At 40.3% G+C, this 14,461-nt stretch overlaps 1 non-coding gene across 1 annotated transcript; it reads left to right on the top strand.

The window, feature by feature from the left end:
* Positions 1–8,954: 8,954 nt before the first annotated feature.
* On the top strand, positions 8,955–9,026 carry TRNAP-AGG (transfer RNA proline (anticodon AGG)). Its single transcript has one exon. It is a non-coding gene; the product is annotated as a tRNA-Pro (tRNA).
* Positions 9,027–14,461: the final 5,435 nt, after the last annotated feature.

Genomic DNA, 14,461 nt, shown 5'->3' with positions numbered 1-14,461 from the left:
TAGCAGTTTATGCGTACACGTATTATCTTATATCCCATGAACTATGGACAAATAAGGAGATCAGTTTGAAAGTATACAATTATTCAATGTTGTGCTTGATACTTTATTTCTATTGGTTTCTTTAAATATAATTAACGTTGTAATGTTCAGATATTTCTTTTATTTTGAAATTTTATTACGCAATTTTATTATTTGATTTTATTAATTTTCAAGTAGAATGATTTGGGGATATTTATTAATAAATTCATCTTACCCCATATGATTGTTTCTTATTAGTGTTATACCTCCATTTTCCTGTCATTTACTTATATTTAGAGTAGAACTTCGACTTTTATCCTGACCCAACCGACAACCAACCCACTCTCTGCCCAACCCTAAGTTAGTCGGAAGTTCATACAGGAATGGAGGCATCGTCCTAGAGGGTATTTACCCTTGGGTAGGGTACAGTATTTTGGCGCCCAACGTGGGGCCCAATATTTCTGTAAAGATGGGTCATATGAGCATAGTTTCATAGAGCAGTATTTTGGAGCCGTAACTAAGGAAAATAGGCACTCTTGCGTATATTTGTATCCCGCTGGGAGTATTTTTGTGATACCCAAAGATGTCTAGGTTGTACTTAGAAATTTGGTCAGGTCAAATTGAGATTTACGATAGTGAATGTGGTTTGACGAGCCATTCCGAAGGCTAGATAGGATTAGGATCATGGTTCGAAAGCTGGAAGAGGCCGAGAGTTGGTATCCAGATAATTATTAAATTTAAGAATGATAGATAGGTAATTTCGAACCAAAGGCGCAAATTAGGAATCTGGCAACCTAACGTTCTGACAACTTGAGTCTAGAGTCCCATGTTCAGAACTACGGATGACAGTAGGCGGACATGAAAGGGCAAGGTTTCATCAGAAATCGTGTATTTAGAAAACAGTAAAATCTAAATGCATTACGTTAGGAATATCGGCAAAAATGTTTGATTTAAACCATGTTAATGAGAATGAGAAACACATAGCCGATAAGTAAGGCGTGTCATAGTAATAAAGGAACTCTATTTGAGTCAGAGAACAATAAAAAGATTTCTCTAATGAGGTAGAATGGTCAATGATGTGTCCTTCAGACATGCGTTGATTTTGACATAGGCTTGAATTTGTGTGCAGAGCAAATTTCAAATTGCCGGTAATTTTAATTCTATTTGATTTAGACTAAGGCTAGGAACTTAAGATCATCTCAGTCTTAAGAAATTGGTGGTGATATTTGCAATAAATGGTAATGATTCGAGACTGGTAGACCTATGCTGGAATATTAGCCTTGAGTCGGAGGTATTTATGGTAAATATGGTCCAGTACTGTTGTCTAGTACTTAGCCTAGAGCCCAAAAGGCAGGTCGATTAATAATGTTTGGATTATAAGAATTTGGGGCTACAATATTAGTAAATCTTTTCAAAATTAATGATGACGCGTTTGTTTGTTATTCACGGTAGAACATATATATCCCGAATCGATAGGAAGCTTCTATATGGCGAATTTGAGGCCATGTCTTCTTTGTGTGTTATTAACGTAAATCATAGAAGCTTATCAGTAAAGTAAATGTTATTCGGATGGAGTACACAAGATACGGAATAGGATACTAGGTAGCGGGGAGCATCTCTGCGTTTTCTCAATATACGTTTTTGGTATGGCGTTGACGATGAAGGAGTTGTTGGAGGAAATGGACAAGTGGGCAGAGCAGGCCGAGATGAGGGAGCAGGAGCGTATGGAGGAGATGGACAGAAGGGAGCAGGAGCGCATGGCTGAACTCTCGAATAAGTTAGAGGAACAATTTAAGCAAGCGGCAGAAAAAACTGAAGAACAATTGAAACAGGTCGCGGAAAGGGCTGATGAACAATTTAAGCATGCGGCAGAGAAAACTGAGGAGCAATTCAAGGCGGCGACCGTTGAGCTACAGGTAAAATCGACTTTGTTCGTACGTGCTGTTTAGAAGGCATGGGAAAATTAGAAAAACAACTAGAGACAGTAGAAAAAAAAACACAGACGCAGATTGAAAAAATTAAAGATACTGTTGAGGAAATCGCCGATCGGGTGACAGAACATACGACTATCACAGATAAGCGACTGGGAGAGTTATAGTCTGCTTTAGAAGAGGCTACAGCGGAAATTACACTTCAGCGAGGTGCAATTGACAAGCTGCGGATGGAGACGGAGGCGAGACTGGAAGAGTTCATCGTGGACATTGGTAAACAAATTACAGAGGCTCAACAGAAGACGGAAGATAAAATTGACCTGAAACTTAATGTGAAGCAAAGAGAGACAGAGGAAAGACTGAAGGAAATGGAAAATCAGCTACGATCTGAAATGCAGGAGGACATTGCAGAGACTGGCAAAGAAGTTAAGAGTGTGATAGTTGCAGACAGGGAAAGAACTAAGGAAGACTTACAGGTACTTGGTTCGAGTCTGGAGACGTGGACGGAAGTTTCACAGAAAAATCAAGTTAAGATAGGGGATGTAGAAAATGAAATTGCTTACATGAAAGATAAATTAGAATTGTTAGACTTACGGACTGATAAAGAGCTCAGTAAATTGAAATGCGCTGTTCAACAAGCCAGTGTGGAGAAGGCACCGAGTCAAACTAGTGATAACGTTGCGCTGAGCGATATTCTACAATTACCACGTCTGGAGATTCACTGTTCGACTCCTAACGAGACACATAACGTTCCTATTTAAAATATCTTGTGAACTAACGAAGAAAAACAACGGACATTTACGGGAAATGATGAAAGAACGCCTAAGGCTTTCTTGAGAGAGATAGATGATTTTCTAGCAGACTACAAAGTACCACCGGAGCGTAAATTAAGAACAGTAGAGAAATTTTGCGGTGATTCAGTAGCAGAATGGGCAAATGCTTTCCGTTACACGTTCTCTACGTATGAGGAGTTTAAGGAGGCTTTCCTTAAAATGTTCTGGGACGTGTCGACGCAACAATCACTGAGAATGGAACTATATTCGCGCAGGTACCCTGCCACGTCGCCAACGAAGTTCTCACAGTTCTTCATTTCACAAATGATCAAATTTAGAGACTTAGACATGCCTCCGAGTGAGGGAGAAATTATCGCAGCGATATCTCGGCAATTACCCCTCGAAGTACAGAGGACACTAATTGCAGCTAATGTTAAAACGGCAGCAGAAGCGGAATTGACCTTACGGCAACTAGACTTAACGTCAAGTCAAAATCAGCCAAGGTTGAGACATGTGGAGGCTATCCATACGGTAGAGGTAGAAGGAGGAAGCAATCCACCGAAAATAAGGAAGCGTAATAATCATCAGAGCTCAGGTACTCAGACAGGACCTCATGAGCAAACAAATGGAAAAGCTGTACCTCAGGAGGGCAATTGGCAGCGGAGAGACAGAAGAGATCAATACAGAAGAAATAATTATCAAGGAAAAGGCACAAATCAGCAAGGATATAGTTATCCAAGCGGACACAACGGGAGGACATATAGATACAAGTATCGAAACTATAGTGGACCCAGAAGGCCATATTATCGCTGGGACGAGAAAGAGCGATATCCCAGAGCAGGTAGAGGAAATTACCAGGAGAACCATGACCAAAGAAGTGAAAAGTCAAGACGGTACGTTGAAGAGTTGAGAGGAAAAAGGCAGGAGGAAGACCGGTGGACAGGAGCCATACAAGCCAGCATTAATGAAGACTGTCATGGAGCAGAAAGTGTTGCTTACAGGGAACACCGTGTAAGACAGCAAGAAAATAGGTTGAATGCCAATGCACCTAATTATGAGGGCAGAGGGACTGACAAAAAAAGAGAGCACAATAGAGAATGAGGAAGATAGCCTGAATTTGACCGAAGGGGCTAATAATGGATGGACTGTAGTATCTGTAGACAGTTGGATTGTAAGACCCGAGGATTTAGTGGAAGAAGAAGTACCACAAAATTATAAATCTGTAAAGCGCTTACCCGTAATATATACTAGAGCTGGTCATTTACGTGTGAAAACCTTTGGTGGACACAGGAGCGTCGAATAGCGTAGTGTCTCAGGCACTGATCAACGAACTGAAATTACGGATGAAAGTACTCACTATTCCTATATCAAAGCTAAAAGTCAGGGAAATTGTGCCGGACTAGACTGCTGTATGTAACGAGCAGGCTCTTTTGGACATCCAAATTGGAAATTTAGTCATGTCACATCCATGTGTAATTTTACCAAAGATGGAATTTAACTTAATTTTTGGTGCAGATTTTCTCGGAGAATACAATGCTGAGATTAGACCAAGTCGAAGAAAATGTTGGAGATGAAAGGATTTGGACAGCATCTGTAACTGAGGGAAATGAAGAATCTTTTGAATTCCCAATAAATTTTGTAGAAAATTGTGATGAGCTAGCAGAATATTTCGAGGCCATGACATTAAATTTAGAAGCTGAGGAGGATGAAACATTTTCGAAATTGTTACCAGAAAAACTAGCTGAGGCACCAGTGAACGAAGAAGCCCGTGGAAAAATTAAGGAAATTTTAGTACAACATAAGAATATATTTGGATCAAAACCAGGAAAGATACCTAACTATAAATACAAAATTATTGTAAATAACTGGGAGCCATTTAAGCAGAGACCATACCCCATTCCCGAGAAGATATTCCCTCAAGTGAAGGAGTTGGTAGATGATATGGAGAAGAATGGAATCATTACCAAATCGCCTAAACCATTTTTGAGTCCCATCTTGGCTGTCCCTAAAGCAAACGGTTCTGTGAGGGTATGTTTGGATGCGAGAGAGGTCAACAAGCGCTTTGTCCCCGAGTATGCACAAGCTCCAACAATCAAGGACATTTTAAAGCGGTTTGGAGGCATGGAATACTTCGGCACCGTCGACTTAACTTCGTCGTTTCATCGCATTGAATTTCATCCAGAATCTAGTATGCTAACCGGTTTCATGTTCAACAACCAGACCTATCACTTCTTACGTTTGCCCTTTGGGTTGAAAAACTCAAGTTCTGCTCTCATCCGTGCATTGGAAGATAATTTTTAAGTCCAGACATAAAAGCATTTACCATTATTTACATCGACGATATAATTTTCTGTTCAAAAATAATTGAGGAACACTTGGACAAAATCAACCGTCTTTTGGCAGACCTTAACCGTTGCAACTGCAAATTAAATCTAGAGAGATCCCACTTTTGTAGTAGGAGTACGTTATTCTTGGCTACGTCATCGATAGAAAAGGGATTAAGCCTAATCCGGCGAAAATAACAGCAATACAAAATTTCCCAAACGTACCAAAATTAAGCATATCAGACAGTTTTTAGGACTTTGTCAGTTCTTTTCGGATCATTGCAAGTCGTATACAGATACTGTAGCACCATTACAGGAACTTTTAAAGGTGAATAACAGATGGAAATGGGGAGAAGGCCAAGATGAGGATTTCAGAAAGACCAAAGAAATGCTGGCGAAAGCAGTGAAGCTAGGCTATCCTTCATACAACCGTCCTTTCATTATCCAAACAGACGCCTCAAATGTGGGCATAGGAGATGTTCTATATCAGGAAAATCCAGAGAACGAACCCAGGATCACTTACCTGGCATTCACAAGCAGGACGTTACGTAAACATGAATTAAAATGGACCACCACTGAACTAGAAATGCTGTCTATTGTAGTCGCCCTAGCCTCACTTACTCGTGTAAGATAAATAAGATGTTGCGTATGAGCATGCAAACAGCACGCACATTTACAGTTTTGTTCCATAGCGTACGATGTCGAAGCACACACTAATGTTGATGATAAAGAGCTATCCTTATTTATAGCCTGGTAACAATATTCGTTAGCGGATGGTAAGTAACATCACTTATATGAATAATAAGACAATAGGCTGCAGTGTTAGCAGGAATGTTTTCTGATGTTTCAAATTCAAAGCGAATATCACCTGGAGATTCTTTTATAGATTCTTCATGATAAGGGAAGTCTATAACTACAATCGGTGCTTTATTTTTAAATTCTTGAGGTGTAAATAGCGGACGATCTTCTTTCTGATAATATGATGATTGAAATTTACAAAACCCGTCATAGAGCATCTCAAATTTATTTTTCGCAAAGTTAATATCTATGTTTTCGTAGGTATACGTAATTCCTTTGAGATATAGTCTAATGTGTGTTAATTTACAGTTCACAACTTCGAAAACGTATAGGTAATGGTGTATCATTTTCTACAATCTTGAGCAATCGAAGTTTTTCACGATCAGATACGGTTACATGTGGAATCCTCCACAGTATACGATGAAGTGTAATTTTCGATACCACTGGTGTTTCTGATGCTTTAAGAGAATTGTAATCACTTCGATCACGTGTTAGAATAAGCTCTTGTTTTGCGTTGATTATAATACGTGTAAAGTCTTCTGCGAAGTGATAACATACGAGTAAAAGTTCCATCCTCATTAATCATCCAGTTGTTTGTAGCTTTTGGACACATCCTGCCATCCGCAAAAGATTACTTTCTTCATCACAGAAAGAAGGGTAGAGTTTCATTGCAATTGTAATACCAACATTCTCCGTTCGACTTATTTCAACATTATTTACTTTAGAAGAGCTAGAGCATGGTTGTTTAGTTGTGATGTGCTTGGTCCACTTAAATCCGACTTTTCCAGTCGTCCTTCAATATACAGGTAGCTTTCGTGTGGTAAGGTTTATACATCTTGCTGATTAATGATAAAATGAATTTCATCTATGTTATTTAATCAAAACGTAAAAGGTTGATAGGAATGAAGCTCACTTCGTACTACACCTTCACAAGTTTCTACTGTTTTCGTAATGTCTAGGCATTTCTTCATTCTGTTGTAGTAACATATAACCTAAATCTTGGAGTATCTGCTAAAGGGTATCTGTTAACTCGATGAGTCTCCGCACACATGTATTATGTCTTCGGAAAGTACACAGTGTTTTATAGATGTTTTTCTTACTGGTTTGCGATGAAGTTTATAAGATACGTACGCGTGCCGATCGAAATGCGTAACCTGATTATATCTATTTACAAGCCTAAGTGTAATGTTACTAATGCGTTTTACAGATACAGGATGATAAAGAACTACTGCTACTTTCTCACAAATAGTATATCCGCGTTCCTCTGTAACAATAAAGTCGTGCAGGACGTGCGAAGGTTAAAGGTTACTATTCAAGACTGTAATAATTTTACAAGTAATGTTCACGTGATAAGATAGATAGATGTACGAAATAAAGCAGGCTCCTTCTCACAAACATTGCCCATCTGCAGACCGACTTTCATTATTCTAGCCGCCTTGAATGTAAGCGGAAACGGAAGGAATATGCGGAACACTACTCAAATTTCAGCCGAATTTATGACCCCTACGCAATCTGTGGTCAAGCCGATAGAGATACGACAAAATCTCAAACAAAAAATTGTAGGCCGCTTCATCGTCAAGAATGTAGCTGTCTGCTAATTAGGCATATCATTTTTCAACTTGTTAAAAGTGCACGAAAGTTTGACATGAATTGATAAGTTCACCTCTTTCTACGGTATAAATAGCCGAGATACGACAAAATGCCCTAAAACCAAAATGTAGGTGACAAAAAGCTTCGTCTGATGGCGCAATCCGTATCTCGACACGACGTACAGTTTGGCCGCAATACATTTCCCAATGAAAGTCTGCACCCATTAGCGTGCACAATACGTCAATATTGTACATTTTCCAAATCTCATTTTACTGTGCTAACACACATAACACCGATAGAATCATGAAATTCGGCAGGCTCACTGAAACGTCCGTGAGTCATATGTGAGGAAGATGCATGATTCTAGCACCGTGTACAAATGCAGAAATGAAAGGAATATATGGACACTGAAGTCCTAATTTAAGGCTCTAAGCCAGTCTACGGCTTACACAATGCAGATACGACAAAACATCAATAATCGAAAATGTAGATCGTTTCATCTACTATGCACCTACCAAACTTTAGGACTAAAGCTGCCCATTACGTTAGGATAATAATTTCGCATTTTTTAAGAAGCGTACGTAATGTTCATCGCGTCGAAACGTTTACATCTATCTCTGCTACAAACCGTGAATATACTGTGCGAGCAAATATCATAGGACCAAATAAGTACGCAAAAATAGGGGCCGTCTTGACGCGCATAGGAATTTTCCAAGTGACCACTTGTAATGTAGAGGAGTTGTGGGTTTAGGGGCGGAGCACCAACGAGCGAAAGCGAGTCTTATCTTCAATGTCACAACATAATTGAAGGAAGAACTTTGGGTTAAAACAGACAGACTTCAATGAGAAGTTAGTGAATGACCAATTAACATATCCTACATTCCGTTATCATCTTCTTCTTCTTTATCTGTTTACCGTCTTGCCATAAGGGCAGACTCTGGGTCGGGGGATACAAGTGGCGAGGATGAACAGTACCTCGCCCAGGCGGCCACACCTGCTATGCTGGACAGGGACCTTGCTGGGGAATGGGACGATTGGAGGGGATAGACAAGGAAGAGGGAAGGAAGAGGCCGTGGCCTGAAGTTATGTACCATCCCGGCATTTGATTGGAGGAGAAATGGGAAACCGCAAGAAACCACTTCGAGCATGGCTGAGGAGGGAATCAATCCTACAGGGGTGAGTGGGCCCCGTATGTACCGGTACCACTTTCAAATTTAGGTATCTTAATATAAGTGAATATTTTACTTGTAACAAAGTGGTATACCAGTGGATGTGGTGTTGCGCGCTAAATCACTCCCAGTCGAGTTGGCAGCACCGACAAAAAGAGCGCCCCATAGTCGCTACGCCCTCATGCCTCCACGTTGCCAAATCTACAGTGCATTCAAATTCGTTAAACTAATCAAATACCGTACGTACATCCAAGGTTAAATAAGTAAAACACACGTGTTTATATCGCGTGTCACGTGACGTATTATCGTGGGAGTAAATACCTGCTATCTTTACAGCCCGATCTATCGAGTGGCTCGTTGGTCTAGGGGTATGATTCTCGCTTAGGGTGCGAGAGGTCCCGGGTTCAAATCCCGGACGAGCCCAAGTGTTTTGTAATCTCACAGTCTATTGTTTGATGTAGAGAACACTAAACACTCATATTTCACTGGGAGTGATCTGGTTATTTGTTGAACTGCGAAAGGTCCTGGAATACAATAATGTACGATACCGGCATTTGCTTGGAGGAGAATTGGGACACCGCCTTAAGCAGCTCCAGATGGCAGCTCCGACAGTCAGAGAGCCTCACAGTCGCACAATTGACTTCCCGAGGTTGAGTGTACCGTGCTCCAGCCCTCGTGCCACGTTTCAAGTTTCGTGGCAGAGCCGGGAATCGAAACTGGGCATGTCGGTGTGGCAAATTATCACTCTAACCATTACTCCACACAGGCGGACAGTTACAATTTTCAAGGAGAGAAAATCCCGATCTCGATTAATAATCACCACCATTTCTTAATTATGTAATTAAATTTGAAAGTGTACAGCAACCTTCGTACATCATGAGGGAACGGTATCCAAGTCATTTAGTGATGATCCAATCAACTGGACAGTAGGTTAAACGCTCAATTATTGTAACTCGTATCCAGGGACAGTCTATTTGCTCTTGTGTATGTTCATTTGAGAGGGACTTTACAGTATTTAAGGTTTTACTGGCATATTGAGGAAACGCATGTAAGGGAAGATTTACATCAAATAGGCAGAAAAACTCTTCAGTACCGTACATTCATCTTCCTCGATAACATTTAAAAAGAGACGGGCTCGTCCGGGATTTGAACCCGGGACCTCTTGCACCCAGAGCGAGAATCATAGCCCTAGACCAACGAGCCAACTGGTCACCAGAAGAGCTGATGTGTGCTATCACTCCACGACTGTTACTAAAGCCGCCAATGTACAGGTTGGTACAAGGTAGATCGCTTCTAGGGAAGCAGAATCTCTATTATATAAAGCCGTACTGCTGACTCACTGACTGACATAAATGATTGACCACTTCCAGATGAGGGAGAAACGTTAAATTTGTAAAGTTGTATCTATTATAGTTTTGCCACCCCCCTCCCCACCAAAATTTCGGACGTCATATTGCAGTGCCCTAGATAATCAAAATATGGCAAAGATATCGCTCATAGCCTGTAAACTACGGAGAAATCGCAAGAAGTTCAATATTTAATATTTTACCCCGTAAAAATAACGAAGTCCGCCTCTGTGGTGTAGTGGTTAGCGTGATTAGCTGCCACCCCCGGAGGTCCGGGTTCGATTCCCGGCTCTGCCACGAAAATTTGAAAAGTGGTACGAGGGCTGGAACGGGGTCCACTCAGCCTCGGGAGGTCAACTGAGTAGAGGTGGGTTCGATTCCCACCTCAGCCATCCTCGAAGTGGTTTTCCGTGGTTTCCCACTTCTCCGCCAGGCGAATGCCGGGATGGTACCTAACTTAAGGCCACGGCCGCTTCCTTCCCTGTTCCTTGTCTATCCCTTCCAATCTTCCCATCCCTCTACAAGGCCCCTGTTCAGCATAGCAGGTGAGGCCGCCTGGGCGAGGTACTGGTCATTCTCCCCAGTTGTATCCCCCGACCAAGAGTCTGAAGCTCCAGGACACTGCCCTTGAGGCGGTAGAGGTGGGATCCCTCGCAGAGTCCGAGGGAAAAACCGAACCTGGAGGGTAAACAGATGATGATGATGATGAAAAATAACGAAATATTAAGCCGAATTTAATGACGATTCGCACTTTGGTTTCGAGCTTTTTGTAGCTAAACGGTAATCGCTATCAGCATAACGATTGCACTTTCGTTTCCTGAAATGAGGAGATCTACAATTTTGGTCCCTTGACCTTTTTTAGTATCTCGACCCCTTCTACCTTAGATTGACCTTCATTGACAGATTGACAGATAGATCCACGAAATTCAGCAGGCTAGTTGGTACAATCATTGGCCATATGTAGACCGACTTTCATTATTCTAGCCGCCTTGAGTGTATGCGGAAACGGAAGGAATATGCGGAACCCTACTCAAATTTCAGCCGAATTTATGATTCCTACGCAATTTGTGGTGAAGCCGATAGAGATACGGCGAAATCTGTTACAACACAACAGTATAATAGGCAACTCTACCTTGGTGTCTCCAAAACTTCCCAATCGGTGGTAGTTGTCAACACCGGACCTTACAAGAAAACAACGGAAATTAAATACTTACCACGATGTCCAAAGAAGAAGAGGCATGAAAAACGGACCCTCGGTGCCAGAGGCTATGTGAATCAAACCCAAGAGAATATACTAACTATAAAGGAAAGGCAGATAAAAAATGTAAACCAACTTTAATGGTTCTGGACCTTAATTCTCAAAGGACAGTAATAACTTTCGAACTTACAATTCGATGATTAAAAGAAAAGAAGAAAATTATCATCACATTAAAGGAAAAGATAAAATAACTTGGGTCGACCCTTGAAAATATAAGAAATAAACCTTGGGATCACAATCCTTGAAAACCAAATTAAACAATTTAATTAGCAGAGCAGTAATGGAATAATTAACGGTAAGTTGAGGCTTGTTTCTCGACACGTATAGTATAATTCACAGAAATAACTGAAGTGGCAAATAAATGTTACCAAGATTAGGCGAAATAGAACCCAGTAGTAATTAAATTAAATAATGGAAACGAAGACGTATTTCAATTTTAGAAATAGTAAACTGGAGCACAATACGAGTCCACACACCGGATCAAAGGCTTCAAAACATTGTCAGATAGACATCGACCAAACAACTCCAACTTACCGATTTTCATCTGTGATCCACCGAAATAACGCTTAACTATCTGTTACAAGAAGTTTTGAAATGAAAATTTACCAAAACATAAGAAATCTGAGTCCCGATTTTAACAAATTACATCTTACTAACGCCAGAGTAAAGGATACCGCGTGATAAGGAAATTCCTCTTGATAACCGTAGTTTAAAACATACTCGCAATTCAAATTTTTTAACTTGTTCAGTCCAAACCAAAAATCTTGAGGATTGTGGAGATACCTCGGTGGGAAAGGGTATTCATGCAGATTTCATCATGCAGGGTACTTACAATTTCTCGGAAGCAAAATAAGTTGATAAACAAACCACAAATCCAACTACAATTTGTGGCCGGTTGGCCACAAATTTAACCAGGTTCGAAAATCAACCACATCTCGCCCGTCTTCATCTTACTGATCGGGTTTCTTTTAAAAAAACAAGTATCTGCGACCAAGTTCCAACAGTTTGGCTTCACGATCTCCAACAACAACTAGAAGAAAACAAAACAACTACGCACATATTGTCGAACTCGATCGATAATTGGCAGAGCAGCGCTGAACTTCACGCTGTGCTCACAGATGGCAGTAGGATGCAGTTCAGATGGAACGCTCAGTTTGATAGCCGAATTTTCTACTAGTAAGAACCGCTTCTTATGAATCGTGTACAATTCCATCGGGCTTCGAACGACCTTTAAATAATGTCCAAGACCATGCATACTCGAAATGCGTGATATATTTGCATACGCCATAGCCTCCCCCAGCAAAAGCTCAACACGGGTGAGGCCAACCGCTCACCAGAGAATTTTTTTTAAACAGATGGGTATCGCATCGAAAATTTCTCTAGCATCTTTAACTAAATTTGTCACTCTTATTTGACATATTGTAGCAGTAGCAGAGACGTTTGACCAAATATGGGAGACATCCAGTTTGGTTACTAATAATTTGTCCTCCTTTCAGTCTATGATGTTTCACAGTTCTTTCGTGGCAACGCACTTACAACCAGTTAACTTACCACAGTTCAGTAACAACTAATTTTCAATCCGGTAGCACGTCAATGAAAATCTTTCAAAAGTTTATGTTGCACCAAGCTTTAAGAGAATGGTTTGCAGATGATCGGAACTCAATAGAAATAATCTAGACCATCCATTACTTCGTTAACACAACTTCGGGACTCCAAGGCACGGTTACCTTCTTTCGCAACACACAAGGTAAAAAATAATAAATCCCAGGAAAAATAATAGGGGGAAAAGAAAGACAGTAACCGAAAAACGACTGAATGAGTCATTGCATCAATATTTACAATCAATTATATCCCAACCTCATCACCAACAGGTATCAGGCATCATCATCACCCATAATCATTCGGAATAATTAGTAAACTAGTCTAGGTACAACTAGAGAAAGGATATCATTAAATAACATTACAGTTCCCAGACAAAAGAAATTCAAAATCAAATCAGAACTTTTCACGCACAGCACAACCACAGAGCGAGTCATTAAAATTTCCCATAATAAGTGACAAGTAGTGCAATTTGTTTACAGCAGCACAGGTTCACATCCAAATGCACACAATACATACCCCAGAAGAAAAGGAAGAGAATAAGAAGAAGGGGAAGAAAAGGGGCATGTAGGGAATCATCATGCCAGCAGAATAGAAACAGTGTTTGTAACAAGTATAAGATAAACCACAAACGTTATGGTTTTTAAAATAACAACATGCCGACCAAGGAGAAACAGGATGAACACGGTTGGAGACTTCGACCTCAATTAGATGGAAGGTACGCGTTATGTTTGTCATCAACAACAGGTTCATCGAATAACACCAAGTAAAGCATAGCACCAAGATAGAATTGGTAAGAATTCAACACAAGATAACCATAAACACCATGGCAGGGGAAGGATAGAAGTTTTTAGTAATCGAATACGTGAGAGAAAAGGTTTTGATACCAGCCGTTTAACCAAATTCATAGGAATACCCCAAAATATATCTCCATAATGAACCCCGGATTAGATGAAAAGTTAAAGAAATTTACCTCAAACCAGGTAACCACAGGAAATCAAGGAGCAGTAACCTATATTATACACCACCAACAAACCTCTAATGGCTGGTAAGGAGTCAAATTAATAACCAATACTCAATAAAACAAAGACAGTTTCATGATTATGTCAGAAAAATAGGTTATGCAAGCAAACATGGGATGGGAACAAGACTTCACATGAGGGATCAGAAGGTAGCATTTACAATTAAGAAGGAAAGGATAGGTTGCAGATTCATATAAATAAATTACAGCCCATACTTCATGACACAGAGGTAACATGAAAAGGAGCAGCCTCACCATGTGTCTTAAGCAAAAAGGAACAGCAACATCAAAACCACATCATAGTATAACGCTACTAAACTGATACCAGAGTACATGTGTTATTCCTCGAAGGTTAAGGAAAAAACTTTACAACCCACAACACATGCCAACAAATCACTATGTAATCACAACCAACTGCTAAAACTTTTCCACTATATCATCACACAAATAATTCCCAACAAGGACCATAAACCCATATCTACAAATTAAGAGGAGATTGTTCCTTCACTCCTCAGGCTTAGGGATCCTTAGTTACTAGATAATCAGCGCGCAACTCGCCTTACACAAATTGGTCAATGGTAACACTTACTCATTACCAATAGAAATTTACCCGCCGAAGAAGGTAGGTATTTAT

Source organism: Anabrus simplex, chromosome 4 (genome assembly GCF_040414725.1).
Source record: "Anabrus simplex isolate iqAnaSimp1 chromosome 4, ASM4041472v1, whole genome shotgun sequence".
In the NCBI taxonomy this organism is placed as follows: domain Eukaryota; kingdom Metazoa; phylum Arthropoda; class Insecta; order Orthoptera; family Tettigoniidae; genus Anabrus; species Anabrus simplex.
This window is presented reverse-complemented; position numbering and strand designations above follow the sequence as displayed.